The sequence below is a fragment of the Petaurus breviceps genome, unplaced genomic scaffold (genome assembly GCF_028583685.1).
Source record: "Petaurus breviceps papuanus isolate PSGF00001 unplaced genomic scaffold, PetGlider_PUasm1.0 213, whole genome shotgun sequence".
Classification (NCBI taxonomy): domain Eukaryota; kingdom Metazoa; phylum Chordata; class Mammalia; order Diprotodontia; family Petauridae; genus Petaurus; species Petaurus breviceps.
Window position 1 is genome coordinate 13,538,262 of NW_027185860.1, and position 27,447 is coordinate 13,565,708.

The 27,447-nt window shown below is 36.3% G+C and overlaps 1 pseudogene; it reads left to right on the forward strand.

The window, feature by feature from the left end:
• Nucleotides 1-3,203, forward strand: part of LOC138165573 (uncharacterized) — a 37,019-nt pseudogene extending 33,816 nt beyond the window's left edge.
• Nucleotides 3,204-27,447: the final 24,244 nt, after the last annotated feature.

Sequence of the window (27,447 nt, forward strand, 5' to 3'; positions counted from 1 at the left end):
TTGAAAAGCTTCTGTACAAATAAAGCCAATATTACCAAGATTAAGAAGGAAGTGGAAAATTGGGAAAGAATTTTTACAACCAATGTCTCTGGTAAAGGCCTCATTTCTAAAATATACAAAGAATAGAGTTGAATCTATATGAATACAAGCCACTCCCCAATTTGTAAATGGTCAAAGGATATAAACAGTCAGTTCTCAGAAGATGAAATTAAAGATATCTATTAGCACATAAAAAAATGTTCTAAATCACTACTGATTTAGAGAAATGTAAATCCAAACAACATCCCACTAGCCAGATTGGCTAAGATGACAAAACAGGAAAATGATAAGTGCTGTAGAGGATATGGAAAAATTAGAACACTAATGCATTGTTGGTGGATGTGAATTGATCCAATCATTCTGGAGAACAATCTGGAACTATGCCCAAAGGGCTATAAATAAGTGCATACCCTTTGACCCAGCAATACCACTTCTAGGGTTATATCACAAAGAAATCAGAGAAGTGGGTGGACGACCTATATGTACAAAAATATTTATAGCAGTTCTTTTTGTGGTGGCAAAGAATTGTAAATCAAAGGGATGCCCATCAATTGGGGAATGACTGAACAAGTAGTGATATATGAAGGTAAAGGAATACTACTGTGCTATAAGAAATGAGGAGCAGACAAACTTTGTAATAAACTGGAGAGACTTTCATAAACTCATGCTGAGTGAGAAGAGCAGAACCAGGAAATATCTGTACAGAATCACACACAAAGTATGTGTGATGACTAACTTCAATAGACTAGGCTACTCTCAACAATGTAAGGTTATAAGACAACTCCAAAAGACTCATGATCGAAAGAGATATCCACATCCAGAGAAAGAGATGTGGGTTCTGAATGTAGATTGAAAAAATTACTTGTTCTGTTTCTTTTTCTTGTTTTGTTTTGCTTCCCCTTTCCCACTGATAATTCCATAAATTATAATCCTTCTTTACAACCTGACTAATGATTAATGTGAAGATATTTGTAGACCCTATATTTGAGTGCATGCCGCCATCGTGGGGCTGGGGGGAGGGGTAAGGGGATGAGAGGGAGGGAGAGAAAATTTGAAACTCAAGGGACTGTGGAACTGAATGTTGTAAACTAAAAGTAAATAAACAAGTCTATTAAAATAAACAAATATAAAGTTGAACTATCCTGCTGGAGCATAGGGCCACTGTCCAAGCTTCTTTTGCTGACCACCAAGGTCTAGTTATTGATGTTGTGTGCTATCGCCTCAGTTGATGGCAGTTGGAGTGTGAAGGGGTGTGGCAGTTTACCTGATACTGAACTGTGTTCCTAGCAGTGTTGTCTGGTATGATTGAGGCCAGGTGGTGTTTTTATGCATTTTCCCACATCTACACTGAAATATGTGGAAGTCTGGACACTGAAAGACCCCAGAGCTGGGCTGAAGCATGGGGTGGTTTGAATGCTGGCTGATGTCTGACCATGAAGGGCTGCACTGATGCACATAGTGGTTCTTCAAGTTGGAGTATGCAGATTTCCCTGGCTATGCTAAGGCACCTGTGAGGTGTTGGCCTTTACCGGCTACACCACCCTGAGGCTCAGGATCTCCCACTGGTTTGCTAAGGTGGGGTTTGCTGGAATATCTCCCATTCTGCACTGTGATCCTCCCTTACCCAAATGAGATGGACTTTCCTTGGTTATTCTCCAAATTTCCTGGGCTAACATCCTGCTCACCCTGTCTTGCCTCTTCCGCTCCTCTTCTAAGATGAATCCTGGAGTGCTATTTATTGGCTTTTTTTAGAGGTCAATAAGGGAAAGTGAGAGCAATTTACTCCTTACTCTGAAACTTGACCTGGACCACCTTCTTCCACGTGTTTTTTTTTATTGATTCCTTTGATATCTTTGAGCATTTATTCTTTCAAGTGACTTCTGTTATTTTTTCTAGCTTTAAATTTTTTTTGATAGTTTGGTATGACACTGAGTGAATAAATTAATGTGAAGAGAATTGTCATTTTTATTGTATTGATTTGGCCTTACCATGATCAATTAATATTTTTCTAATGGTTTAGATCTATTTGGGTGAAAAGTGTTTTATAACTGTGTTCATATAATTCCTGGGTTTTCCTTGGCACACACTCTCCCAAGTATTTTATATCATCTACAATACTTTTAAATGGATTTTCTCTTTCTAACTCTTAGTGCTAGACTAGTAATATATAGAAATGCTGCTGATTTATGTGGGCTTATTATGTATCCAGCAACTTTGTTAAAGTTGTTAATAATTTCAAATATTTTAATTGATTCTCTAGAATTTTATATGAATAACATCATATCATATGCAGTCATAGTTTTGTTTCTTCATTTCCTATTCTAATTGCTTTAGTTTCTTTTGCTTCTATTGCTATAGCTAATTTTTCTAATATTTCCAGTAAAATATTATATAATAGAGGTAATAATGGGCATCCTCACTTCACCCGTGATTGTACTGGGAAGACTTCTAGCTTATCCCCATTATAGGTAATGCTTGCTGATGGTTTTTGATAAATACAATTTTTCATTTTAAAGTAGTAAGCTCCATTTATTAATATACTTTCTAAGGTTCTTAAGAGGAATGAATGCAACAGTTTGTTAAAGGCTTTTTTTGCATCTATTGAGGATCTGCTGCCTTCCTGTTAGAGCCTGAAAGACACCATTGACTGGATTCTATCCTTTTGGAATGAGTACATTATACCCCAGATCAAGGAAGGAAAATGTGTTCTGGTTGCAGTCCATGGCAATAGTCTTTCAGGGATTGTCAAATATCTTGATGGTCTGCCTGAAAAAACAGTCATGGAGCTGAATCTGCCCCCCTGACATTCCCGTCATGTATGAGTTGGAGGAGAATCTGAAACCCATCAAGTGGATGCTATTCCTTGGGAGTAAAGAGATCATGAGCAAAGCCATGGAGGCTGTGGCAACACAAGACAAGGCTAAGAAAGGAAAGTAGGCTATTATTATGTGCCAGCAGTTTCCACCACATCTCTCCCCTGCCTGTTCCGCACACTAAGCATTGCCTTAGGGCTCACAATGCATAGTTGCAGGTGGGGTACTAGTGGTTGCTTCTCTCATTTTTTCCTCCCTATTTCAGATCAATTCTTTCCTCTCCTGTTGTCCTATCTAGCAAACTTTTTGTCAGAGTGCCTCAGGTGGTTTGACTCATTAAAGATCTGGTAAGGGGTTAGGGATGGGGACATAAGGTGAGGTGATCAATGTGTGGAGTTGAAAGAAGTAATTGGCCCAATTATTCATATGAGCCAGTCCTTCCAGTAGAGCCGAACTCTCATGGGTTGTTTTAGGAACCAGCCTATAACTCGGATACTCATTTAACAAATCATGAAAGTCTTATTTGGATTTTTCCTCCCTAACCTAAGAAAATGGATCTGAGAGAATGAGATTATGTCCCAGTGTTTATTGTTTACTTATTAGTGGGTTTCGAAATTAAACTGTTCTTTTAGTTGTCAGAGATATCAAAGTACATCAGAGGAGGGAGAGTTCCTTGATTTCTAAGGTGTAGACAAGTACATCCAACTTTGTGTGGTTTATAGTCCTTGCTCTGTTCTGTGGCAGTGAAATTCCCATAGATCAATGTTGAAATGTGCCTCATGGTCCCATTCATTCCACCTTATATCCAGCCATCTGAGTCCTCATCAGTTTTAGCATAACTATGCTAACCTTGCCATCCCCTCTGGGTTTGTTATTAATATGGTCAGTTTTGCTGAATATGATCAGTTATGTTTTCCTAATATTGAACTAGTCCTTCCTTCTTGGTATAAATTCCACATTATCATAGTGTATAACCTTTGTGATATATTGCTGTAATATCTTTGCTTGTATTTTATTTATTTATTTTCTTTTTTATCTATTTTTAAAATTAATATATATGTATATATATATATATATATTTGTTTTTAGTTTTCAACATTCATGTCCACAAGATTTTGAGTTACAGTTTTTTTCTCTCCGTCTTTCCCCTACCCCCACCCCAAAATAGCAAGTTTATTGAATACAACTTCCCCCAATCTGTTCTCTCCTGCTCCCCCTTAACCCCCTAACTTTCTAGTAATGAAAAATGGATTTCTATACCTCAGCTCCTGTAAATCTTATTTCCCAGTTGCATGGAAAAACAATTTTTTTAAACAGTTGTTTTTGAAGTTTTTACTTCCAGATTTTTTCCCATCTTCCCTCCTCACGTGCCCCCACTGGGAAGATAAGCAATTCAATATAGGTTGTACATGTGTAGTTACCCAAATCATTTCCATAGTAGTTATATTTCTCTTCATCCTATCCCATGCTCCACTTATTCTATTTTCTCCTTTGATCCTATCATTTTTCAAAAATGTTTGCTTCTAACTACCCTCTCCCCCAATCTGCCCTTCTTTCTATCATCTCCCATCTTCCCTTGTACCTCTGCTATTTTCCTGTTGGGTAAGATACCTGATTGAGTGTGTATGTTATTCCCTCCTGAAGTCAAATTCAATGAGATTAAGGTTGTCCCATTCCATTTCACCTTCCTATTCTTCCCCTCCATTGTAACAGTTTTTCCTTGCCTCTTTTATATGAGATATTTACCCTAATCTATCTCTCCGTTTCTCCTTCTCCCAATAAATTCCTCTCTCACCTCTTAATTTTCTTTCTTAGATATCATCCCTTCATATTCAACTCATCCTGTGCCCTCTATGTACACATGAACATATATATGCCCACACTCACATATACACTTATATACACATATACCCTCCTGTATATACATATGTGTATGTATACATATATATTTATATATTCTCTTCAACTATCCTCATATTGAGAAAGATCTTATGAGTTACATTTATCATTTTCCCATATAAGAATATAAATAGTTCAATTTTACTAAGTTCTTTAGAATTTCTTTTTCCTGTTTATCCTCTCATGATTCTCTTATTCCTTGTACTTGAAAGTAAAATTTTCTGCTTAGCTCTGGTTTTTTCATCAAAAACACTTGAAAATCCTCTATTTCATTGAATGACCATATTTTCCCCTGTAGCATTATACTTAGTTTTGCTGGGTAGCTGATTCTTGGTTTTAGTCCTAGTTCCTTTGACCTCTGAGATATCATATTCCCAGCCCTTTAATCCCTTAATGTAGAAGCTGCTAGGTCTTGTGTTATCCTGGTGTTTCCACAATACACAAATTATTTCTTCCTAACTGCTTGCAGTATTTTCTCCTTGACCTGAGAACACTTGAATTTGGCTACAATATTCCTAGGAGTTTTCGTTATTGTTCAGCCATTCCCCAATTGATGGGCACCCCCTTAATTTCCAATTCTTTGCCACCACAAAAAGAGCTGCTATAAACATTTTTGTACATATGGGTCTTCCTCCCACTTCTATGATCACTTTGGGATATAACCCTAGGAGTGGTATTGCTGGGTCGAAGAATATGAAAGTATTTATAGCCCTTTGGGCATAATTCCAGATTGCTCTCCAGAAAGGCTGGATCAGTTCACAAATCCACCAGCAATGCATTAGTATACCAATTTGCCCACATGCTCTCCAGCATTTGTCATTTTCCTGTTTTGTCTTCTTAGCCAATCTGATTGGTGAGATGTGGTACCTCAGAGTTGTTTTAATTTGCATTTTTCTGATCAATAGTTATTTAGAGCATTTCTTCATGTGTTTATAGATATCTTTAATTTCTTTCTCTGAAAATTTCCTGTTCATATCCTTTGACCATTTATCAGTTGGGGAATGACTTGTATTCTTATAAATTTCACTCAATTCTCTATATTTTAGAAATGAGTCCTTTGTCAGAAACCTAGGTTGTAAAGATTCTTTCCCAATTTCCCATCTCCCTCTTAATCTTGGTTACATTGGATTTGTTTATACAGAAAATTTTCAATTTCATGTAGTCAAAATTATCCATTTTACATTTTATAATGTTCTCTAATTTTTGTTTAGTCATAAAGTCTTTCTGTCTCCACAAGCCTGACAGGTAAACTATTCCTTTTTTTTTTATGAGACTGCTTACAGTATCAACCTTTATACGTAGATCATGCACCCATTTAGACTTGATTTTGGTATATGGTGTTAGATAATGGTCTATGCCCAGTTTTTGCCATACTAAATTCCATTTTTCCCAGCAATTTTTGTCAAATAGTGAGTTTTTATCCCAAAAACCAGGGTCTTGGGGTTTATCAAGCAATAGATTACTATAGTCGTTGACTTCTGAATCTCATATGCCTAATCTATTCCATTGATCCACTCTTCTATTCCTCAGCCAGTACCAAGTAGTTTTGATGACTGTTGCTTTATAATACAGATTGAAATCTGGTATAGCTAGTCCACCTTCCCTAGCATTTCTTTTCATTAATTCCCTTGATATTCTGAAACGTTTATTCTTCCAAATGAATTTTGTTACTATTTTTTCTAGCGTTATAAAGTAGTCTTTTGGTAAATTAATTGGTATGGCACTAAATATTTATTTTAATTTGGGTAAAATTGTCATTTTTATTATATTAGCTGAAGCCAGTCATGAGCAATTGATATTTTTCCAATTAGTTAGATCTGACTTTATTTGTGTGAAAAGTGTTTTGTAGTTGTGGTCATATCGGTCCTGGGTTTATTTTGGCAGGTAGATTCCCAAATATATTATAATGTCTACAGTAACTTTAAATAGGATTTCTCTTTCTATCTCTTGCTGTTGAATTGCATTGGAAATATATAGGAATGCCGAGGATTGTGTGGGTTTATTTTATATCCTGCAACTTTGCCAAATTTATTTTATTGTCTCAAGTAGTTTTTTTACTTGATTCTCTAGGATTCTCTAAGTACATCATTGTATCATCTGCAAAGAGAGATAGCTTGGTCTCTTTTTTGCCTAATTTGATTCATTTGATTTCTTTTTCTTCTCTAATTGCTACTGCTAACATTTCTAGTACCAGATTGAATAAGAGGGGTGATAGTGGACACCCTTGTTTCACCCATGATGTTATGGAAAATGCTTTTAGCTTCTCCCCATTACATACAATACTTTTAGATGGCTTTAAATAGATGCTATCTATTATTTTAAGGAAGGCTCCATTTATTCCTATATTTTCTAATGCTGTTAATAGGAATGGATGTTGTATTTTGTCAAAAGCGTTTTCTGCATCTATTTCGATGCTCATGTGGTTTCTGCTAGTTTTATTGTTGATATGATCAATTATACTGATGGTTTTCCTACTATTAAACCATCCTTGCATCCTTGGAATAAATCCTACTTGATCAAAATGTATTATTCTTGAGATAAGTTGCTGTAGTCTTTTTGCTAGTATTTTATTTAGAATTTTTGCATCTATATTCATGAGGGAGATTAGTCTCTAATTTTCTCCGTTATATCTCTTCCTGATTTAGGTATCAGTACCATATTTGTGTCACAAAAAGAATTTGGCAAGACTCCTTTTTCACTAATTTTCCCAAATAGTTTGTAGTGTATTGGAATCAATTGTTCTTTATAAGTTTGATAGAATTCACTAGTAAATCCATCTGGCCCTGGAGATTTTATCCTAGGGAGTTGACTGATGGCTTGTTCAATTTCTATTTCTGAGATGGGGTTATTTAAGTAATTTACCTTCTCTTCAGATAATCTGGGCAAATTTTATTTTTGTCAATATTCATCCCTTTCCCTAAGATTGTCAAATTTATGTGCATACAATTGGGAAAAATAATTCCTAATTATTGCTTTGATTTCCTCCTCATTGGAGGTAGATTCACCCTTTTCATTTTTGATACTCATAATTTGGTTTTCTTCTTTCTTTTTTTTATCATATTGACTAAGAGTCTATCAATTTTGTTTGTTTTTTCATAAAACCAGCTCTTTGGTTTATTTATTAATTCAATAGTTTTCTTAATTTCAATTTTATTAATCTCTGCTTTGGTTTTTAATATTTCTATTTTAGTATTTAATTGGGGATTTTGAATTTGTTCTTTTTTCTAGGTTTTTCAATTGCATGCCCAATTCATTGAGCTCCCTCTTCCCTAATTTAATCATGTATGCACTTAGGGATATAAAACTTCCCCTAATAACTGCCTTTAATGCATCGCACAAATTTTGGTATGTTGTGTCATTATTATCATTCTCTTGAATGAAATTACTGATTGTTTCTATAATTTCTTGTTTGACCCACTCATTCTTTAGGATTAAATTGTTTAATTTCCAATTAGTTTTTAGTCTGTCTCTCCATTGTCCTTTATTGCATATAGCTTTTATTGCATCATGATCTAAGAAGGATGCATTTAATATTTCTGCCTTACTGAATAGAATTGTGAGGTTTTTATGCCCTAGAACATGGTCAATTTTTGAGTATGTGCCATGAACCGCTGAGAAGAAAGTATATTCCTTTTTATCCCCATTCAGTTTTCTCCAGAGGTCTGTCATATCTATCCTTTCTAAAATCCTTTTAACCTTCTTAACTTCTTTCTTGAATATTTTGAGGTTAGATTTATCAAGTTCAGAGAGGGGGAGATTAAGGTCTCCCACTCTATAGTGGGAGTATAGATTTTGCTATCTATTTCTTCCTCTAATTCCTTTACCTTCTCCTCTAAGAATTTGGATGCTATACCCCTCAGTGCAAAAATGTTAAGTAATGATATTGCCTCATTCTCAATGGTGCCTTTTAAAAGGATATAGTTTCCTTCTTTATCTCTTTTAATTAGGTCATTTTTTGCTTTTGCTTTATCTGACATAAGGATTGCTACCCCTACTTTTTTTTACTTTAGCTGAGGCATGATATATATTACTCCAGTCTTTTACCTTTACCATGTGTGTATCCCTTTGTTTCAGATGTGTTTCTTGTAAACAGCATATTGTAGGATTATGATTTCTAATCCATTCTGCTATTTGTCTCCGTTTTATGGGAGAGTTCATTCCATTCACATTTACAGTTATGATTGTTATCTGTTTCTTTCCCTCCATCATCTCCCACCCCAGTTAATGGTCATATTCCCCCCCTTAATAGTTTTCCTTTTGACCACCGCTTCCCTCGGTTTTCCCTTATCAGCCCCCCTCCCTTTACCTCCTCTTTCCCCGTACTTCTTCCCTCCCTACTAACACCCCCTTTCGTAACCCTTTCCCCCTCCTACTGCCTGTAGGATATTTTTATACTTAATGAAGTATGCTATTTCTTCTTCACACCAAGTGTGACAGGAAGAAATCTAATGTGAAGCTCCTCTTCCTCCCCTCTTTCCCTCTTATATGATACTTTTTGTGTTTCTTCTCCATAGAGTCCTATGCTTAACTGGTTGTTATTCCCTCTTTGCACCAGAACCAATGAGGGAAAAACTCATATGATTCCCATCTCCCTCCCTTCTTTTCCTCTACTATACAGTTTTTATTCCTCTTTGTGTGGCATAATTTACCCTTTTCCACTCATTCATTCCCTTTCTTCCATTACAGTCCCTTTGTAGCCCTTAATAAGATTTTTTTAAATCGTCATTTTGTGTATTTTATAGTCATACTCTCTACTTGTCTATAACCAGTTTTCTCTAATCAAATAGCAGGGTGTGTGTGCGCATGTGTGTGTGTGTGTTTTCCTTGTTTACCTTTCTATGTAACTGTTGCATCTCGTAGTTGGAGGTTGAATTTTCCATTGAGTTCTGGCTTTTTTTATCAAGAAGTTCTGGAATTCTGTTATATCCTTAAATGACTATCTCTTTGCCTGGAAGAATATGTTCAGTCTCATTGGGTACGTGATCCTTGGTTGTAACCTGAGCTCTTTTGCCTTCTGGAAAATTGTATTCCACTGCCTCCAATCTTTCAGTGTAGAGACTGCCAAATCCTGTGCAATCCTCACTGTGGACCCTAGATATTTCAATTGTTTTTTTTCTGGCTTCTTGAAGTATATTCTCTTTAATCTGGTAGTTCTGGAGTTTGGCCACAACATTTTGAGGACTTTTCAGTTTGGGATCTCTTTCAGCAGGTGTCTGGTGGATTCTCTCGATTTCTATTTTACCCTCAGGTTGTAGTATCTCAGGGCAGTTTTCCTTAACGAGCCCTTGGAGAACATTGTCCAGGCTCATTTTTTTCATCATGATTTTCTGGTGTACCTATGATTCTCATATTATCTCTTCTGGATCTGTTTTCCAAGTCAGTTATTATTTCATTGAGGTATTTGACCTCTTTTTCTAATTTTTCATTCTTGGTGTTTTGTTTGACTAATTCTTGGTTCCTCATAGAGTTATTTGTTTCCATTTGGTTGATTCTAGTTTTTAGCAAATCATTTTCCTTGGTTAATTTTTGGAGCTCCTTTTTCCATATCATATACTTTTATTTTTAGAGAGATGTTTCCCTCATTATAATGTTTTTATAATTCTGCTATATTCGTTTTGTGAGAATTATTCATTTTGTATTCTATCTCTCTCATTTGGTTTTCAAAGTTCCTTTTGATCTCATCTAGGAGAGCCTTCTGTGCTAGGGTCCCATTACCTATTGATGTTTCAGCTGTGGGTGTGGAGACCACATTTTCTCCCTCTGAGGTGAGTAGAACACCAGAGTCTTTGCCTTTGTGGTATTCTTTCTAGCCATTTTGAGGCAGGGCCCTAGTCATTGCCTTCCTCTAGGGATTCCAAGCCTTTACAATAAAGGGTTTTGCCCTGGGGCAAGAGTTACTATGTTTTCAGGGTCAGAGGGGGGTTTTGGAGCAGGTGAGGTTCACTCTGTCATCCTGGTCTATGATAGGGGCTTTTTTTTTTAATTTCTGGGCTATGAACTGGTAGCCCCAGGAGTATTTGCTGTCCAGGGCAGGGGCCCCTGTATCTGCTTCTTACCTTGTGTAATAGTAATGGCATTTAAAGATTCCCCTGTACTGGCTTGGTTTTGGGTTTGATTGTGTTAAAACCCAGAGCTTGTTAATCCCACCTGTGGGATGGACTTGTTGACATGAAAAGAGAGTGCTGAACTGGGAGGAGCTGGTGACGTAGATTTGGAGAGACACAAGAGAGAGGCAGAAGTAATTTTTGGAAGCAGCACCCTCATGGAGGCAGAGAGAGACTGAGAGAATCGCTGAGGGCCACTTTGAATTGCCCTGGACTTTTAAGACTTGCCCCCGGAGCTGCCAAGGACTGAGGAGACACGGCTGTTTTGCTGGTACTTTGTCTGTCTGTTTTGATGTTGTTTTGCCAGATTTGTCCACTGGTGAAAGACAGTCCTGTTGTTGAAGAAGTTCTGGAACCTGGCTGTTGGTTAAGAGCTACTGAGACTGTCCTGCAGACAGAGAGTGAATACTGTCCACTGGTGAAGGACAGTGCTGTTGTTGCAGGAATCTGGGAAACTTTCTGTTGGTTCCGAAGCCCTGAAGAAGGATTTTCTTGTTGTATGTTACAGAAATCCTGGGAGAGGGTTTTGCTAATGTTTTCAAGGTTTCTAGGACTGTTCTGCAGACAGAGGATGAATTAATGAAGAGACTGGCAATGTATCTTGTGGCCTTGCTAAGCTTTGTCTCCCCAGGAATAAAGATTGCTGAGAACTTGCCTTGCAGTGAAGATGAAGAAAAGACCTCCATTTGGGTATTAAGTGCTGTGCTTAAACTTGTTGTAACTCTGGGGTAGATTCAATTGTGGTCCAGGAGTGGGGAACTTTTGACCTTTTTGTGTCCTATTATTGAACAAATGAATGAACTTTACTTATGATTGGAAACTAATCTCCATTTGAGAAGACGGACTTTGTGATGGACTAAATGAAGTTACAGCCTAGGGGTGGAGTAGTATTTAGAACAGGGACTTTGTAATTGATTGAATGAATGTAAGGTCCTGGGGTGGGGTAGCCCTTGGAGATTATTTAATCACACTTAGTAAATGCTGTATTTTGAATGATGTCATATTTTGATTCCCTCTGTTCTTAATTTGTCACTAAATAAAATGAAGAACACTTATGCTGGTATTTTGAAACTTGAGAAGTTGCCTTTGCTTGGCATTACATTACACCTTGTTCTTTCCAGTACCAGCCCTTTGGTGATAGGCCTGGTAGTGGCCTTTGTGGTTGGTGGGAAGACTTGCCCTCCGAGTTGATCAGGCCCCTTCCTCTGCGTCTGCCGGCCATGCCTTCCGGTCCTGCCTCTGCCAAGAATTTCTTGACAGATTTTGTCTAGGCTCTTTTTTTGATCATGGCTTTCAGGTTGTCCAATAATTTTTATATTATCTCTCCTGGATCTATTTTCCTGGTCAATGTTTTTTCCAATGAGATATTTCACATTGCCTTCTTTTTTTTTTTTTCATTTTTCTGGGTCAGTTTTATAGTATCTTGATTTCTCATAAAGTGATTAGCTTTCAATTGCTCCAATCTAATTTTGAAATAGTTATACCCTTCAGTCAGTTTTTGAAATTCCTTTTCCATCTAGCAAATTTGGCTTTTTAAGGCATTCTTCTACTCACTGGCATTTTGGGGGCCTCTTTTGGCATTTGAATTATTCTATTTTCTTCAGTGTAATTTTGGGTTTCCTTTAGCAGGCTGTTCACTCGTTTTTCATTATTTTCTTGCATCATTCTCATTTCTCTTCCCAATTTTTCCTCCACTTACTATTACTTGAGTTTCATAATCCTTCTTGAGCTCCTCCATGGCTTTGTAATCAATTCATATTTTCTTGGAGGCTTTTGATATAGGAGTTCTGACTTCTCTGTCTTCCTTCCATTCCATACTTTGATCCTTTTTGTCCCCCAAAAAGGATTCTATGGTCTGTTAGTGCTTCCTCTGCTTGCTCATCTTGCCAGGAAATTATTTGACTTTTTGCTCTTTGCCAGAATAGAATTCTGCTTCCTGAATGTAGAGAACTTTGGCCTAAATTGCTGGGTTTTTCAAAGCTGCTGGAGCTCTTAGGAGGGCACCGTCTCTACAGCCCCCACAAGCTCTGGCTTACTTGCCACAGACCCCAGGACCATCACCCAAGACCATGATCCAGCTCCAGCAAGTTAAAGTGAAAGTGATTTCCGTCTGTTTGGTTGTTTGCTTCCCCTATGGCCTGAAGGCTCCTGATGCAGCCATGTTGTGGCTGTACTGCTTCTTGCCCTAGGGGCAGGGGCCACACCACACTCTTATGTCTCCCCCCCCATCCAGCAGAGTTCTCCACTGACCTTATACTTTGTCTTTGGCATTTATGGATTGAGAACTTTTGAAACTGCCACAGCTGCTGGTCATTCACTCTCCTGAAGTCTGCTTTGGCTGCTGAAGGTTGGGTTCACCCTGTGACCAAAAACTTGTCACTAATGGGGGACGGTGCTCAGCTCCCTATTCAGTGTGATAGACCCTTCCTGTACACTTGCTAGGTTTCCTTCAGCAGGAGATTTGTTTCTCTCTGTCATTTTGTGGGTTCTGTAGCTCTAAAGTTTTGGTTTTTTGCATGTTTTGGAAGTGATTGGAGTGCCAACTTTGTGCTTCTACTCTGCCATCTTGGCTCTCCCCATTTAATTTTTTTGATATAAATATCCATTAGGGAAATTGGTCTATAATTTTCTTTCTCTGTTGTTGTTCTTCCTGCTTTGTTTATCAGCACCATATTTGTGTCATAAAAGGAATTTGGCAGGACTCCTTCTCTGCCTATTTTTCCAAATAATTTCTCCTTAAATGTTTGGTAGATTTAGCTTGTGAATTCACCTGGCCCTAGTGATTTTTATTTTTTAGAAAGTTCATACTTTATTCAATTTAATTTTCTAAGATTGGGCTAAGTATTTTTTTCTTCTTTTAATCTGTGTAATTTTTATTTTTTAGATATTCATTTACTTCATCTAGATTGTCAAAATTATCAGCATATAATTCTGCCAAATACCTCCTAGCAATTGTCTTAATTAAGTCTTCATTGGTAGTGAGTTCACTTCCTTCATTTTTGATACTGGTAATTTGATTTTCTTCTTTCCTTTTTTAAAATAAATTTAACCAGTGATTTATCTATTTTATTGCATGTGTTTTTTTTTTTTCATGAAATCAGCTTCTAGTTTTATTTATTTGTTTTCTTACTTTCAACTTTATTAATCTCTCCTTTGATTTTCAGGATTTCCAATTTGGTGTTTAATGGGGAATTTTAATTTTTTTACTTTTTATGTCATGTTGTTGTGTTGTCATCGTTGTTGCATATTCAATTCATTGATCTGCATTTTCTCTAGTTCACTGATGTAAGAATTTAGACATATAAATTTTCCCCTAAGTACCACTTTTGTTGCATTCCAAAAATTTTAATACATTGTCATTTTTGTCATTGTTGTCATTTTCTTTAATGAAATTATCTGTTTCTGTGATTTGTTCTTTGATCAATTTATGTTTAAGGATTAGGTTATATAGTTTCTAAATAATTTTAATCTCTCTTTCCATTGTAAAATAGTGAATGCAATTTTTATTACATTATGATCTGAAAAGAATGCATTTGCTGTTCTGCTTTTCTGCATTTGGTTTTGGGGTCTTTATGTCCTAATATGGGATGAATTTTTGTGTACGTTCCATGTACTGCTGAAAAAATAAGTATATTCCTGGTCCTGGAGGAGAAAGTCAGGCTGGTGATTTTGCACAGCCCTCCCTCATTCAAATCAAAGTCATTTGCAAGTCATGTAATCATCTCCCTGATGTCATGGTCTTCTTTGAGAATATAGGACAACCCCCCCACACTTATACATACATACATACATACATACATACATACATACATACATACATACATATGGGTAGAAAAGTCTTCCAAATGCAGAAAGAAATAAAATGTTAAGGGGATAGGGAGGAGGGATATTTAGAGGGGATGATGAGGAAACAGGTCAAAGGCAGGTATGGAAAGGTGTTTAGATTTATGAGAATGGGAGGGATCCTTGAAGAGGAGGGGTAGGTTAAGTAGTAAAATGCAAATAATAGGTAGAAATAAAGTAGAATAGTCAGGAACAATAAGCAGTAAGAGATATACACAAACAAAGATCAGGAGTGGAATTTGTTAGGGAAAGTATATGTTTATGTATGTATGTGCATATATACATGTGTGTATATGTATACATATATATTTATGCACACATATACCTACATATGTATTTATGTGTGTATATCTTAATCTCTCTCTCTCTCTCTCTGTCTCTCTGTCTCTCTCTCTCTCTGTCTCTCTCTCTCTCTCAATGCATTTAATTGTTGCCTTTGGTGGGGGGTATGGAGAAAAATGAACAAAGTGCACAGCAGAGAACAATAGAAAATTTATGAAGAAGCAAAGAAAAGATGGACAATTTTCAACACAACTTATAATATTTATTATATAGGCTTTCTTGAAATGGAGACTCGTTTTTATATATTTTGAATCTTCTCTTACATTCAACTGTATCCATGAAATGTTTTTTTTCTTTTTCTTATTTATTATCTGTTTCAGTATTTAAGTTTATGATATGTAAAAGATTAATCTTCTATTTCATTAATTTTCCATTTTCTTCCTCCTGAAAGATTACATTTAATTTTGCTGTGTAGGTGATTCTTGGTTATAATCCTAACTGCTTTGCCTTCTGGTACATCATGTTCTAAGCCCTCAAATTCTTTAATGTGGAAGCTGACAAATCCTGTGAAATCCTGACTGTAACTCCATGATATCTGATTTGTTGGTTTTTAAATGTTGTTGTTGTCTATTTTTTTTCTGCTTGCAATGTTTTTTCCTTAACATGTGAGTTCTGGGATTTGGCCATGATGTTCCTGGAAGTTTCCATTTTGGGACCTCTTTCAGGCAGTGATTGGTGAATACTTTCAATTTCTATTTTGCCCACTTGTTCCAATATAGCAGGGTAGTTTTCATTAATAATTTCTTGAAAGATGTTGTCCAGGCCTTTTCTATCATGACTTTCAGGTAGTGCAATAATTCTTATATTATCTCGCTTGCATCTATTTTCTAGGTCAGTTGTTTTTCCAATGAGAAATTTCACATTTTATTTTTTTTTCATTTTGTTTTATCATATCTTGATGTTTCACAGAGCCAGTAGTTCATAGAGTCATGTGCTCACTTTTAATTTTTAAGGAATTATTTTCTTGAGTGAAGTTTTTTTTTTTTTCTTTTTGGAGGGGGGAAGGTAGGACAATTGGGGTTAAGTGACTTCCCGAGGTCACACGGCTAGTTTTGTGTTGTGTCCTAGGCCAGATTTGAACTCAGGTCCTGCTGACTCCAGGGCCGGTGCTCTATTCACTGCGCCACCTAGCCAGCCCTTGGGTGAACTTTTGTATTTCCTTTTCCTTTTGGCCAATTCTATTTTTAGGGAGTTATTTGGCTCAGTCTGTTTTGTATATCTTTTCCCAAGCTATTCCCTTTTTTTTCATGATTTTCTTGCATTACTTTCATTTTTTTTCCCCGTTTTATTATACTCCTCTGATTTGCTTTTTAAAATCCTTTTTAAACTCTTTAAGGAATTATTTTTGGGGCTGAGACCAAATTACATTTTTCTTTGAGGCTTCACATGTAGTTGTTTTTATACTACTGTCCTCTTAAGTTTTTGCCTTGATCCTCACTATAACCATCATAACTTTCTATAGTCAGGTTCTTTTTTTTTCTCATTTTTTCTGGCTTCTTTGTAACTTGGTATTTTTATGTTAGAGTTGTACTCTGATCTTGCACTGTCCCAAGATTTTTGTCCTCTGGGCTCTGGTTCTTACTCCTGGCTTTTGCTGGGCTTCAGGGCTTAACTGCTTGCTTTCTTTGCAGGGTATCCTTTCTTTCTGACTTGCATTGGGGAGTGAGTCCTCCCTGTTGACTTTCTGTGAGAATAGGGTTTAGATGTTGGCCTGTCCCAGGGATGGGACCCTATTGCTGGGTTGTTATGCAAATAAGATCTCTGCTGGTTAGCTCACGGGGCTGTTGACCAGCCACAGCACAGGGTTTCACTACTGGTCAGCAGTGGGGTAAAGGTCTTGATGGTGGCTTGTGCTGAGATAAGGTTGCTGGGATGAGGTATCCTTGTCGCACTGAGCAAGACTGCTTACTTTCCTAGGAGTCTGCTGGTTCATAGGTGGATGGAGCCTCACTGATGGATTGCCCCAGGTTTGGAGCCTTATTGCAGACCCCCTTCTTTTAGGCTGGCAGTTGCTGCTGCTGCTGCTCTTGAACCATGCTTCTGTTTCAACCAGTGAGATAGACCATTGCTGCTATGCTAGTAAGCTGCTACCCTGATCCTAGATCAATACTGAGTTGTTTGGAGAGGAATTTGGTAGGATTTCAGCTGGTTCTTTCCTCAATCTGCTGTCTTGGAACTGGAAGATCATGTCTATCCTTTTAAAGTAAACATTCTTCTGTGATTCTATATGGTTATGAGTCATGGAAAACCACTATTTGTGAAGAATTAGTTATTATTCAAAGGGCTATGGTAGGTAGAAGTAAGTAAGCCACGATGTATTAATAAGGAAAAATGGTGCAAAAGTAACAGCATAAATAATATGCTTAGAGAGATGATAACAGACCCATTGAAATATTCAAATAGTAGAAATAGTGACATTGTACTAAGTTATTTTCTTTTTAAAAAATTCCCTGGCATTACTCACTCTCTGGATTTCTCCATCTCCTTACCAGCAACTTCCCCAACTTGGCAGTACAAGTACTCTTGCTTCTCCCCTTTCCTATTTTCCCCTTTAGAATGTAAGCTTCTTGAGAGTATGGGTTCTCTGTATCTCCAACACTTAGCCCAGTTTCTGGCACATAATAAGCATTTAATAAATATTCTAAGGGTTAATTTCTAACAATTATTTGAGTAGAAGAATGTACAAATCATAACCCCTTAGTAAAACAGTATCCCTCTTTTAGAGACAAAGAAATACTTAAGAAACTTGTAAAGCTTGGGAAGGACAATTGTTGAGTCTTATAAGAGGTACCATGAGGTAATTCAGAAGATTTTTCAGGAAAGAGATTAAAGTAATCACCTTGTTAGGGATAAGAGTACATCTAGTTTAGCTGGAGTAAAAGAGGATTTAGGAATAAGATAGGCAATGAAGCATCTGTGTTTTGGGAAGACCATTTCTAGATAAATGTCTAAGGTCATAAGAGTATATATTTTAGGTGGAAGAAAAGTATTCAAGCAGGATGAGGGTATTTTAGAAAGACCATATTCCACAGCATAAATGAGAATTGTAATTTCAGTGGGGGTCCAAATGGTAGGAAAGAACAAAGGTGTGTATGTGTGTGTGTGTCCCTTATTCATGCATAAGCCTGTGAAAAAAGCAGAAACTACTGCAATAAGCCAGCCAATTTGCAGTTCATTGTTTTCATAAAACATACCCATCAATCAACTGAGACCAGCTGCTCTGTGGACTGTACTTAGCAGACAGTTCTTTGTTGAAGGAGACAATAAATTAATGATTAAAAATTCATAGAATCCCATAATTCTGACTTACCTGACTTGGATTTTGTAATAGTGCATGCAATTAAAAGTCATAGAAAATAATATTTCCCTTTCTTTTCTATTTGAGTTTAGATCAGGATCTAAATAATTTGCTTTAAAAAAACTTATTTTATAAAATTTATCAGGTTGGGTACTGGTCAAAGAGGTACAGTTAGAGAAATTGTACTCATTTTAAGTTATTTCTCTCTCAGCTGTGTTAGTATAAGATATGTGCTCTACATTGTGATGTTTCAATTACTGCCAGCCTTATTGGTTAAAGTAATGCCTGGTAGTAGACTTTATGATATAGAGAAACCACAAAGAAATCATGCTTACTTTTTTTAATGCTCCCTGACTAAATAAATACTATTAAGTTTCTAAGAGATCATTTAGCATAGTCAAATATTAAGCTCTGATTTCATGAGGAACTTGGGATTTTCTGGATTGTTTTTGTAACTACAGTTATGTTATAAAGACACTGAAACTCAGATTTCTCTTTGAGGAGATGTAGCTTATACTAGATTTCTGCCATCCTCAACAGAGGTCTGTAACCAGTGATATGGTCCTATATTTGCAATGTGTGACCCTACCTTTTACCTTTCCTCGCTCCATCCTGCCCTTTGCAGGTTGGAAGCACGTGAGGGTGGTTCAGTTAAATATATTTTTGTCAATAAATGTTGATGAGATATCTGTAAGTTTTTGAACTTAGACAGGCTAAGTGGCCCATTGTTATACACTTTACTTCTAGTGCACTTCTATCTATCGATCCTAAGGTCTATTCACCTCTGCTATGGGTCTCTCCTGTGTGATGAGGTCTTGTGAAATGTGTAGTTATTCCTTTTTCCTTACCTCTGTTATTGCCGAATACTCTGTAGGCTTCCTCAAGCCAATCATAATTTGCAATGGAATGCATATAACATTGTTTAACTTACTTGAAAAGATGTATCTTTACAAAAACGTTCTCTCCAGTATTGATTTGTAGTTTAACAAACCAATTGAAATCAAGTGATGCGTCTTTCATGGAGCCTCTTCTGATCCCCTTATAATAAGCGTTGACCTCTTCAGACCTCGCATGGCACTTTATATCTCTCTTATGCCCTTGATATGCATTATTTTGTATTATGAGTTCCTATGATATGTCCACAATTGAATAGCTTCTATGAGGTCAAGACCTTTAAGTTACTTTAGCTTTACGTGTCTCCTAATGACCAATTTACTGCACACTCTCTCTGTCTCCCTGTCTTTGCCTATCTCTACATATATATGTGTAGATATATATATATATAAAGAGAGAGATACATAGATATGTGTGTATGTAGATATGTATTCTTTGAATAAATATGAACACTTTGCTGAGACTTCTAGCCATCAAATGACTTTTCTGGGTTTGTTACGGACAATATAAAGTACTCATGTTATACTTACTATTAGTTTTCTCATACTTCTTCACACAATCCCCAGAACACTTGTGAAAGATGAACGTATTGTAGTGTGAAGAACCTTTAGAGTTTTGCTAAGACAGTCAGTAATACACCAATGTACTTTGATTTTTACTCTTTTTGGAAAACAACTGTAGGGTTAAAGGTCATAGAAGTCTATAGCCTTGAACAGTGAAACCACTGTGAATCGAATGATGAATGTGGTCCTGTGGCTAGCGTGCTATAAAGTATAAATGCAGATTAACTAAAACAAGACATTTCTTCTTCCAGAGGACAGACATTCTATAAAAAAATATTCAAGAACAGGATACTTCTGAGAAATGAGAAAAGAACTTGTAAAAACATTTTTCACATTTTATTTTATTTATAGCTATTTATTATTTCAGACTTCAAATTAACAGATGATTTTAGTTAATATTAACGTATAAATATAACCCTAATACATAAGTGTAAATATGGCCCTAATTAATGAATTTGATAATACTTGTTCTTTTTTTAGGGGCACTAGTCTAATTTGTGTGACTATCATCCATCTGGACCAACTGGCCTTTTTGCAGATAGGTGTGCTTATCTATGGTCTGTTCCCAATTTCAGAAACACATAAGCCCTTTCAAAACCATTATGGTTGTTTGGCTCTGATTTTATACAGCAGGATAAACAAAGCTATCTGCATATGAGCAGTAATACAGGCAAACATATCATATCTGCCCTTTCCAATTAGTCCTTGACAAGGCTAGTAGTGATTGCCATGTGTGCTTCACGTGGCAGAAAAGACAAGGAATATAAGCCACAAACAACAGTTCATGCACACAGAAAGATTTCTTTGGTTTAGAGCTAAAGATGCTATTTATGGACCCTGTAGTTTTTTGCAATTCAGTGCACCCCCCCCCCCAAGACTGGAAGTTGGATTAAAATCTTTCAAAGAGTACTATCATATATCTATACTATGCCTTGATCCTAGAAGGAACTAGTCTATAGAGGTAGATACTTTTGAGGAGAAATACCAAGTTCTTTCCAGATTGTCAAGACTGCCAGGTAGCAGACGGTGGCCCTACTATCAAATAAAGATAGCAAGTGACCTCTAGGTGAATGAAGTTGCTTACTAGTCACCAGGAATCAGGGCCTTTTCCATTCTGTCAGGTGTAGAGAACCCAACCCCTAGAAAACTTAAGACTGCTAAGGAGAAAAGCAGTTCGTTAGACCTCCACCAAAGCCACAAACTCCCTGGGAATTCTTTCTTTTTCATGCTGCCTTGTCTAATTAATCCATCTTGATTCTTACAGTGTCTCCATAAAAGTCCTTGCTACAATAATCACTCATCTTAACTATAGCCATAGAAGCAAACCTCTACCCAGTTGATACTACCTCATGAATTTTCCAACTCCTATCCATGTTTATCCCCTGTCCCAATCTTTTGCATCACACATGTGGTTATTGTGGTTTTAAAGTGTTATTACTTCATGAGAAACTTTGCTTTAGTAAGATGCCCTTCGAGTGTCATTCATTCAACCTATTGACCCTAATTCGAGTTTTCATACAATAGCTGCTTAGGTAAATAGGTTATTTCCTGAAAAAGAAACAACATCCTGAATATATTTGTTAAAATAATGAGAGGTTAATTAGTGGTAACATCATTTGGATATAGCACTGCTCTGGATTAAGTAATTTGCTAAAATAGTCTCTAGTGTTCTAAAAGCTTTGACTTGTTTCATGTGGGTAAATAATTTGCTCCAGAGAGTAGCTCACTCATTACAGCATTAAACATTAATTTTAATTGAATATGGCATCCTTTCCTTCCAAGAATATACATTCTGAATTAGACACCTACAGTATTTTCTTAAAGATAAAAATTCCCAATATTACTTTTATTATAAAAATTATTTAAAAAATAATAACTAGGATTTATAGATCATTTTAAGGCCTGAAAAGCACTTTACATATATTATATCACCTGAGCCTCAAAAAAATTCTGTGACATTGGTGAGGCTAGAGGGATTAAGTGTTTTGCCATGACTTGCCCAGGGCTATACTGAAAGGGGAGCATGTTCAGACATAAGCAGACACTCAGCTACACAGCATGTTGGGGTCTCAGTTTCAACATCTAAAAGGATTCTGAAACCTGAAGAGGAATAACCATGGGAAGAATACTGGACTAAAGGGAAACTTAACAGTTCTCTTACCTAGAACCATTAGACCTTGCCAGGTATTTTATAGTGGCCAACTCCAGCAGTATTCAATTATTGCTCAGACCCAAACTCAGGTAAAGAATTTTCAGAGCTCAGAGAAGGGATATAATGGTCAGAATTGACTTGGATCAGACCACTTTTAAAGGACTAATACCTTGCATGTCCCCAACCTATGCTGTTCCTGATATACTATAATAATACAGAGTAGAATACCACAAGAAAGTGGCAATAGGATCAACCTAGATTTTCCCTACAAAAATTTGCAAACTCCAGCCCTACCATCAAGTCTAAAATCAGGAAATATACTGACTGTAAAGCTCAGCAAACAAAATAATAATCCTGCTATTAAAAGTTATTATGACAAAAGAACACTCAAAATACAAACCTAGAAGAAGAGAATGACTTTAAAATATTTTCAAGCAAAACCTCAGAGAAAACCACAACTTGGGCACAAATTTAACTAGTATTCCTAGTAAAGATGAAGCAAGAGTTAAAAAAAAAAGTTTAAATGATTTAAGTAAATGAAATGAATGTGTTACAGCAAAAAATGGGGGAAATGAGACATGCAGAAAAGAATTGGAAAAGGAAATAACAAATGGGCACAAGAAGAACAAAGCTATGTCCAAAGGAACAAACTCCCTGAAAATTAAAATGGGCAAAATAGAAACGAATTATTCCATGAGAAAGAAGAAATATTTTTATAAAGCCAAAAGTTTAAAAAAAATGGAAGAAAATCCCACAGGTGTCCCACAGCAAAAACCACTTAGTTGTGGACAAAAGGAAGCATTTTTTGTACTCCATAGAAGAAAAAGGATATCAAGACCTGGCAGTATCAGAAAAGTAAGCAACTTTGGCCTCACTACCATTGTAAATTCAGTTTATGTCCATTCTTCCCATAGGGAGCATATAAATAAATAAGCAAGCAAACAAACAAACAAATGAATTAAATGGATGAATAGATAGATAAATAAATTCTGTTTGTGCATGAGAGAGAAAGGAGAGAGAGAGAGAGAGAGAGAGAGAGAGAGAGAGAGAGAGAGAGAGAGAGAGAGAGAGAGAGAGAGAGAGAGAGAGAATATTCCTTAAGTTTTGGAATGATAGGGCAAAGATGATTTGTAGTTCCCATTCTTACTTTGACATTTTATTAAATGCCTTTGCTGACAGTTAATTGTGTCTACTGGTTGGTTGCTAAGAGATCCTCCACTGGTGGGTACTCATAAACTACAATTAGAAGTAGGATCCTATATATTCAAGGACACGAAGTAGCAGCCAAGTTCTGGAGACAAGCTGGAAGGGCAAGTTGGGGAAGTTAGGTAAATTTTCATTAGATGCCATTCCTGATATCCTTTACTCTTTTACATCAGATATTTTATAAGGCATGAAGAAACACTTAAGTGCCTATTATGAGCATTACACTGTCCCAGGTTCTGGAAGAGACATAGAGATTAAAATGAATAGTCAATACTTGTGTTTGTGTATTCATGCTCTTCTTTGACAACAATTCCATGAGACAGACTTCACTGGTATTATTATATTCATCCCACAGAGGAGGAAACTGAGACTTGAAGAGATTAACTTGTCAATGGCCATGTAGCTAATGTTTCTAATGACTCCAGATTAATTTCTCTTTGTCTTCTACCATGTTGCCTCTGGCACATTGCACCAGCATTTTCTGATGAATGAAAATGTATTGTGCCCCAGAATGCATTTCTATATGACATAGCTTTAAACCTTCATGAAGCTAATAGAGCAATTCAAATTCCATGGAATGACATTTGTAAATGACAGCTTGGGGTTAGATATGAGTATATTGGAGCCTATGGGCAAAGTCAGAATGGTACTGCTTATTATGTCTTGTGGTGACTCCAACATAATATTGCACACACATTACAAAATCACATTTCACTATTGTGATGCATAGAATTTTGTCATTTAGCCCCAACTCCTTTAGTATAATAATTTTAATTTGTGGGGCTTTGCTTTCTAATGTCTATGTAATTAATAATGTTAGAAAAGTGTAAATTCAAATTCAAGCCTTTGACAAGGTGTCGAAAGCTAACTAATTATTTAAATATTATACATATACCAATTCTCTCACACTTTCTTTCCCTACACACATATACCTTAAGATAGTTTGCTTACTAAAGTCTAGGGACTTTGTTTTCAGAATTTTTAAATGGGCATTCAATTCCCTTTTATTTACATAGATGTATATGTATGTTTTAGGAAAATATCTAAATCATGACAAAGAAATGAAGTCATTAAGTGTCAGTTACACCAGATTTTATCTAACTTTTTGCTTTAGTTGTATGATATTGGTAAAAATATCAAAGCTTTATATTGAAAGTGTTACTCAATGATATGTAAAGGTGAAGGTAATAGTTGACCTGGATTAAGAAATGTTATTTTGTCTTTAGAGTTATAACTCCAATATCTCTTTAAGTTAAAAGGGTAAAACAGAGCTATCTCAAAACTGTCTTTTGTAATTTCTGACACATGAGGGGAAGTAATTGATTTAATTTATTTCTGGAAAAAATACAAAGGAAATATATAAAATTAAAAGAGGTTTTCTGCCAAATTTCTTCAGCCTGTGAGATTTTGGTTTTCACAACCAAGTTTTAAACTCACAACTGGAAATATTTAGGGTTCTTGCATCACAGAGGTGGCAAACTTTACTAGAGAAATGGAAAATTACTGTCGTTCTTCGACTTTCTTCTTTTAGATGAAGAATTTCTATTTGTCATTAAAGAAAAAAAAAACAGACTTACCATTTCAACCATCCAGGGAGTTTCTTTCACTAAGATAGACTGGCATCTTTTCTGCAATTCAAAATCTAAGAGAATTGCCTGGGGACAGTGAGAGTTTACGTGACTTGCCCAGGATAACATAGGCAGTATGTGTCAGAGGCAGGGTTTAAACTCACATCTTCTTAACTGAGACCAGTTCTCCATGCATTCTGCTGTGATGCCTCTTATATGCCATATTATAAGCAGCAATTGTTCAAAATTTATTGCAGAGTCTCAGCAAAGAAAGAAAGGTTTCATAATAACATAATAACTTCATGAACAAATAAGATTCTGTTTCCTGCCATAAAGCCACAAATATGCTGAAAGACCCCAACTTTCTGCAGGATTTACAGAAATCCCCATTCAAGTCACTACTGGACTATTTTCCTTCTTTGTGGTGTTAGTGGTTGTCTGGCTGAGTGGCTGCATGTTTCAAGTACATCTTAAAGATTGTTAATGATGTAGTCCTTGAGAGAAAGAGAGCAGTCTTTTCCTGTCTTTTATAGCCATTGAAATTCCAATATTCTCCTGCATGATTTCTTTATTATGCTTTATAATTCAAGATTGTTTTAAGAGGAGACAAAAATAAGGATTAGCAAAATGGACAGGGAAGGGGGCAGGAATGAGGCTATTAAACCAGGACAGAGTCATTCTGCAACATTTTTTATTAATTTCACTATTGTCAGTGGCCCAGAGCTTGATAGCCAAGCCATAATTTTCAACTGGAAATATTCATAGAGAGCTAATCATCTCTGAGCTTATTTTCCTTAAGCTTTTCAAATAGTGATATTTGGTTCAATATCTTACCTCTTTTATTTTTCTCATTCTTTGTTCAATATACTAAGCAATGACTTAAGATCATAGTGTCATGGAATTTAGAGGTGAAATTGAAGTAGATGTACCTAGTACAACTCTTTATATGAGAACACTAAAGCCTAGAGATATTAAATGACTTGTCTATTGTCACACAGGTCACAATGATAAGGAGTGAGATGTGGTTAAATAGGATCAGAGAATCATAGTTCTAAAGATGGAAAGAGCCTTAAGAATATGAATTCCAGAGATATTAAATGATTTTCCCAGATTCACAAATGGAATAGATGGCAAAGACAGTACTTAGAACCATATATTCAATAGCATTTTCCTGCTCTGAGTTGTTGTCATCTAATGATGAACTTAGGAATTATTATTATTATGATTTCCATGTATATTGATTGTCATTGTTGTCTTGAAAAACATAAAAAAAAACTGAACACTACCCCCCCCAACATAAACTATTCTTTTTTTTGTCTTTTCAGGGGGGTGAGGCAGGACAATTGGGGTTAAGTGACTTGCCCAAGATCACACAGCTACTTAAGTGTTAAGTGTCTGAGGTCAAATTTGAACTTGGGTCCTCCTGACTCCAGGGCCAATGTTCTATTCACTGGGTCACCTACCTGCCCTGCCTAGTCTATTCTTTAACCATGCCTTTCCTGTTGCCTGGAACACCCTACTTTTTTTGTTCTTTCCCTTCTTCAGACCTTTGTCCATAAACTTCCCTTTCTTAGTTTCTTCCTTCCCATGATTTTATTCAGGGGAAGGAAACTAATGAGGCCTACCTTAGCAGAAGTTGAATGACTTCTCCTATAAAATGGTCAAGTAGCTTTGATCTAAGAATTGGTCAGTCAAAAGCATTTATCTAGTGCTTACTCTGTAAGTCAATGTCTCCAAGGAGCTCATATTTTAGTGGATGAGACATTTTGCACTCTCTCACACATGTATATATGTGTGTATATATATATATGCATGCACGTTTGTATGTATACTGTGTTTCTGTGTATATATCATACATGTTTATGTGCATTTATATTTATATGTATGTTATATAAACTCTGTGTGTGTGCGCATGTATTCTATAGTATAATGGAAAATGAAGTCTCCAAGGAAAGACTGAAGGGTAACTAAAAAAGGGAAAGAACAGGGAAGACCTCCTGCCTACTATAGAACATGATTTTGGCAACTAAGAGGTTAGAGGTGAGGAGAGAAAACATCCCAGTTACGTGGGAAGGGGAAGTCAATGCAAAGGCATGGGGTCAGAAGGTGGAATATGTTATGGAAGGAACAGAAAATAGATCAAAATAGCTATGCATAGCTTATGTGGAGGAGAGTAAAGTATAAGAACCCTGGAAAAGTAGGAAGGCTACAGGTTCTGAAAGAATTTAAATACTAAGTAGATTTTTAAGATATTCGATCTTAAAGATCTGATGAAGATACCCCTTATTGAGTAAGGAGTAATGTGGGCAGATTTGTGCTTTAAGAAAATCACTTTGCAGCTTATTAAAGGATGGATTAGTATGCAGATAGTGGAAGCAAGGAGAACAATGAGAAAGTCATTACAATACCTGTATGCCAGTTTTGTCAATGTCTTGGTAGAGAGAGGGCAGCATATATCAGAGATTTTATGCAGGTAAAAATAACAAGATTTGTCAATAGATTGGATATACGGAGTGAGTGAAGATGAGGAATCAAAGATGACACTAAAATTATGAACCTGGGAGAGTAGGAGGTTAGTGCTTCCCACAACAGCTGAATCATTCCTTAGCCGTAATGTTAAGAGCTTAGGAGACTGTCCTAGAATATGACCCTAATTGTTCCTATTTCCCATTTCCTTCAGTATCTCTAGTTAAGTCATGTCAACTACCTTTTTGGGTACTTGACCT